Source organism: Erpetoichthys calabaricus, chromosome 1 (assembly GCF_900747795.2).
Source record: "Erpetoichthys calabaricus chromosome 1, fErpCal1.3, whole genome shotgun sequence".
Taxonomy (NCBI): Eukaryota; Metazoa; Chordata; class Cladistia; order Polypteriformes; family Polypteridae; genus Erpetoichthys; species Erpetoichthys calabaricus.
In genome coordinates, this window is record NC_041394.2 from 91,595,931 (window position 1) to 91,601,445 (window position 5,515).

The following is a 5,515-nucleotide window of genomic DNA, read 5'->3' on the forward strand; positions in this document are numbered from 1 at the left end:
GGTTTACTTACGTTGGCAGTGACATTCATGTCTCTGGAGACTCTTCTTATGAAGTCAGTAGACGGATTGGGAGAGCATGGGGTGTCATGAGGTCGCTGGAAAGGGGTGTGTGGTGCTCCCGATATCTATGCAAAAGGACAACGGTCCAATTCTTTAGAGTCCTGGTGCTTCCTGTCTTGCTATATGGTTGCGAGACATGGACGGTATCCAGTGACCTGAGACAAATACTGGACTCCTTCAGTTCTGTGTCTCTTTGGAAAATCCTTGGGTACTGTTGGTTTGACTTTGTGTTGAATGAGTGGTTTCTCATGGAGTCCCGAATGAGGTACATTACCTGCATTGTGAAGGAGCGTCAGTTATGGCACTACCGCCATGTGGTGCGATTCCCCAAGGGTGATCCAGCTTGTAGGATCCTTATTGTTAAAGGACCTGAGTGGCTGGACCAGGCCAAGGGGACGCACACGTCACTCCTGTCTACGGCACGTAGATGGCCATTTCCAGAGGGTGGGACTGGACCGCATGTCTGCCTGGAGGGTTGCCAACCAGGAGCCCAAGCGGTTTCGTCGTGTGGTGGGAGCAGCAACGCACTGTACCAGTGCATGCTCCCCAACCTGACCGTATAGAACTCTTCACTGATTGCAGACATAAAGTTCTGTGAACCATGACCAGTTGACAACAATGGAGATTAAGAGAAAGTCAAAAATAAATTCACACACCTGGCGTCCTCAGCCAACTGACTGCCTACCCACTCTTGGGTTTTCTATAGTGGAGTCTGTGATGGCTGTCCAGTCTGATGGGAGAATCTTTCCATCTGATGAGTCCAACACTCCTTTACCTGAGGTTACTTTTCCATAAGCAGAAGAGCAGTCAGGCAGAAGAGCAGTGGCACCACATTGAGATACTTATTGTGATGTTTGGACTGTGGGAGGAAACCGGAGCACCAGAAGGAACCCACACAGACATGGGGAGAACTTGAAAACTCCACGCAGGGAGGTCCCGGGAGGTGAACCCGGGCCCCCTTACTGCGAGGCAGCAGCGCTACCACTGCACCACCGTGCCGCCCCCTACTAGAAATAAATGCACAAATTAATTTAACAGTATCCTACATATTTAGAAAATGTCAATCTTCCAGCATTTTCAAAATGGAAAAAACATGTTTTGGATATTTAGCAATGTGTGTTTTAAAAGACATGCTAGTGTCAAAGATAACACCTAAACACCTAATAAAATTTAACAGTAATTCCAACAGAGTTAAAGAATGACAGAATGTTGTTGTAATCAGTGTCATTACCTCCAATAATTAATTCTCTGTTTTATCAGTGTTTAAAGACAAGTAGTTCTCATCCATCCACTCCTTTAATTGAAACAATTAATTACGGATAGTATCAAAGAAATGTCATTTGTTCTAGAAGAAAGGTATAATTGGGTGTCACCTGTATACGAGTGAAAAATAGTGTTATGTTTTGTGAGTGAGAAGAGTAAAGGTCCTAGTATTAAGCTCCGCAGGACACCATATTTAACTTCTGTGTATAATGATGGAGTACTATCAGCATATTTCTGTACATACTGGTAGCCATTTGATAAATAATAACCAAATCTGGTAAGGACAGTGTCTGAAAGCCCAATGTCATGGTCCAGCTTCTGTTATACCAGAGACTGGTCAATGGTATCAAATGTGATGCTTAAATCTAACATTATTATATTGGAATCAGAGGATATCAGAATGTCATTTATAACACAGGTTAGTGCCGTTTCTATACTGACAGACGTGTGGAAGCCAGATTTGAATTTCTCATATAAATTGTGATGTGTAAACTGAGACTGGAGCTGACTGGCAACTGTTTATACTGGCTCCCTTACAGAATTGAATATAAAATCCTACTAATAACCTCCATCACTATGTGCCTGCCCGCCCACTAAGGTCCTCTGATTCTGGCAATCTTGTTGTACCCCACACTAATCTACACTCCATGGGTGACGGGGCCTTCAGCTGTATAGCACCCAGACTCTGGAATGACCTACCGAAATTAATCAGGTCAGCTGACTCCATGAATTGTTTTAAAAAACAACTCAAAACTCATCTGTTCAGGAAGGCTTTTAGCTCTACTTGACTTTATTACCCTTCTCTCAGTTTACCTCTATGTCAAGTTGCTCATGTAACCTGTGTGTGTGTGTGCTAGACCATCAATTATGTTGTCTGTTAGGCTTTTTCTCTGAATTTACTGTCTTAATCTTCTTTATTTATTTATCTGGTTTGTACAATGCTATATACTGTATACCCTGCCGTTCTTTCTTAAATTCTGTAAGTGCCTTGAGCATGGGAAAGGCGCTATATAAATAAAATGTATTATCCATCCATCCATTTTCCAACCCGCTGAATCCGAACACAGGGTCACGGGGGTCTGCCGGAGCCAATCCCAGCCAACACAGGGCACAAGGCAGGGAACCAATCCTGGGCAGGGTGCCAACCCACCGCAGGACATAAAATGTATTATTATTATTATTATTTTTTGAAGCATTTTGACAGAAAGGGCACATTTGAAATGGGTCTATAATTATTACACATAGGAGGGTCTCGTGCATCAGCCGTTCAGTACTAGACTACTGGTAATGCCAGAATATGTTTTCAGCTTTTTATAAGTTGTGTTGGCATTGGGTCTAAGAAACAAGTAGGAGGCTTCATTTTTGAAGATGATGACTTCCTGTTCTGTCACAAATTAAAATTACTAAAGTGGTGCACCAAGACAAGACGGTTTGGTAATCTAGGATTAGGTTAGAAACGCCAATGCAGTGCTCGTCAGCGCTGACCCTATGGATGTATGTGCATGTCATGCACTTCCACTACCTTTAGCCACACACAGTTAGATGTACAGACGATTATTGATGGCTTGCCATTTTTATTGCCATCCCTGCAGCTGCCCATTTGCATGATGGAATGCCAGCTCATAGTTGGTTGTGGTGACTCCTCCATAACTGGGACAACAAGTCAGCGCCATTACAACATAAAAAGTCCAGTGTGTTACTGCAGAGAGGTGTGCTTTTTTAATAGTTAATCACTTTACTCCCTTTGCTACTCTGTTTACATTTTATTTGTTGGCACTTTCTGTTTATGATAATTTATAATAATCTTATATACACAGATTGGTAGTGTTGAAATTATTGGGTCACTGTTTTCTTGATTTCTTTTTGTTTGGTTCAGATTTTTATTAAAATTTGTTGTCTAATTGGAACTCCATATTTCTTTCATTAAATTTGTTAAAGATGCTTAGCTTAACAATGATCAGGGAATGTAAACAGACCCTCGTCTATTTTGTCACCATCCTGATTTCCTCAATTATAGAGGGGCTGGGGTCTGATTGAAGGGGGCTATAGATGGCCTCAATACCAAAATCAGCAATTTACATTTCAATTCCATTATTACTATTATTATTATTTTGCAGACTCCTTACAAAAACAAATGCATACATTTTGTGTGGATAGAAAGTAAAAAGCAATAGAGCGAAGAAACAAATCAAATCAGAGCCCAAGAATTACAGTAGTGCAGTTTTTATGTCAAGAAGAAATGAAAACCACAACTCAGTAGAACTAAAGTTCCTTGCTGTCTGATTGGCTCGGCACCGCACAGGCGCCCCACTGGTTCTCAAATCCTGTCCCGAGAGTCACACTCCCTGCTGGTTTTCATTGGGCTCCCACCTTCAATATGCAAGCAGTTACCTCAACCCAGAAATTACAAGAGTTTTTTATATTTTATTCAAATGTATTAAGAACGTATGTGCATTACATGCAGATAATCGTTTTTTTTTTATCTTGGTTCTTGAGATTTTTATAAATTATTTTAAAGAGTTCTGGTTATTTATTAATGACCAGGCTAGAGGGTCGGACACTAAAGTGCCTGCTGCATTTCAGCATTCTGTGTCGTCTGACCTGTTGCCTCTTCTGCATGTCATTATTACTTTAGGATAGAGCTACAATTACACACCCAACATGAAAAGGCTGAATTAACAGGGTGATGACAGTACAAGTGTAACGCATTTAAGTTATGGAAAAACTAAGATTTTTACATTTATTAGTGTAAACTTTAATCTACAGTACCGTTCTTTTGTATGTGCAGTATAAGAAAAGGAAAAAAAAGTCAAGCTCATTAAACTGTGCGATCAATCTGAGGTAAAAAGACTAATTGAGAGTGAATGTGAATGGAACTAATTCCTGTGGCCAAAGTCAGTCCCCATGGTTGATCTTGTAAGCCACTGAGATATGAAGGCAGAGAGCAGAGGGCAGAAAGTCTAAGCAGTCACAAGAGGCCCAGCAAATTGGTGTATCTTTCAAAAGGTGCTTGAGCATCAGAAGACTTGGAGTAATTCAGTGGACCACGGGAAGCAAATTCTACAGACTGGGGGCAATAAGTGTCATTATGCTTTAACACATTTGTTGACAGGAAGGAAAGTCAGCAGACATGAGGAGGCACAATGAATATTTCTTATAAGAACTAGGGGGCTTCGCTCGCCAACCCCCGTGTTTGGTTATCCAGATACACACTTTTAAGATTTTTTTTTCTCTTTGAATTGTTGCTATTTCATTAGTTTCACTTTTATTTCAGAACTTTGTTAAAAACAATATTTGAAATCTTTTGAGTCCCAACATGCTGAATCTTTTAAATGTGGTCAGTGTGTTTAATGACTTTGTACCGTAATTCAGGATAGGTTTCTCTGTTTGGAATTTCAGCACAGACAAAATGATCCGCATCATCAGCACTTAATTGTTTTGCAAAGTAACCAATAAATGCATGTGAGGTAAACACATTTTTGAAATTCTCTGACTTAAACTTCAAAGCCTTACAATATTTACATACTTCTGACATATCACCTGTGTTCATATATTCAATCTCTATTCACCTTTTCATTATTTCTCCGAATAATAATTTCTCTTTGTTTGTGCTAATGAGATGTTTACTTTTTTTGACACTTTTGTTTTGTTCTGCTTTCATATTCTGTGTCTTGCTCTGCATGTGTTTCCCGCGCACATTTTTTTTGAGTCTTTTGAATTCCACAGTTTTCATTATCTCTAACCTGCTCTGCATGTGTTTGGCCTCCTTATTTTTTAGCCTCTTTATGATGTTTTACTTTGTTTTCTACTCTTTGTCTTTTATTTCTGACCTCACTTTGTCCTGCTTTTTTTTCAATGACACCTGGTCCGCGGTGATTATTTTCACTTTTTTCGAGTAATAATTTCCGTTTGTTTGCGCTACTGCGATCTTTACTTTCTTTTATTTGATACTTTCTAATTTTCCTGCTTTCATATTCTTTAACTTTCTCTGCATTTGTATCGCTCCGTTTTTTTTTTGAGCCTTTCAAATTCCACTGCTTTCATAATCTCTAACCTGCTCTGCATGTGTATAGCGCCAACATTTTTGAATGTCTTTATGAAGTTCTACTTTGTCTTTTACTCTTTGTCTTTTAATTCTGAGCCTGATTGGACGTGCCTTTTTGTTCAATTCCACTTGTTCCGGGCTGATTAT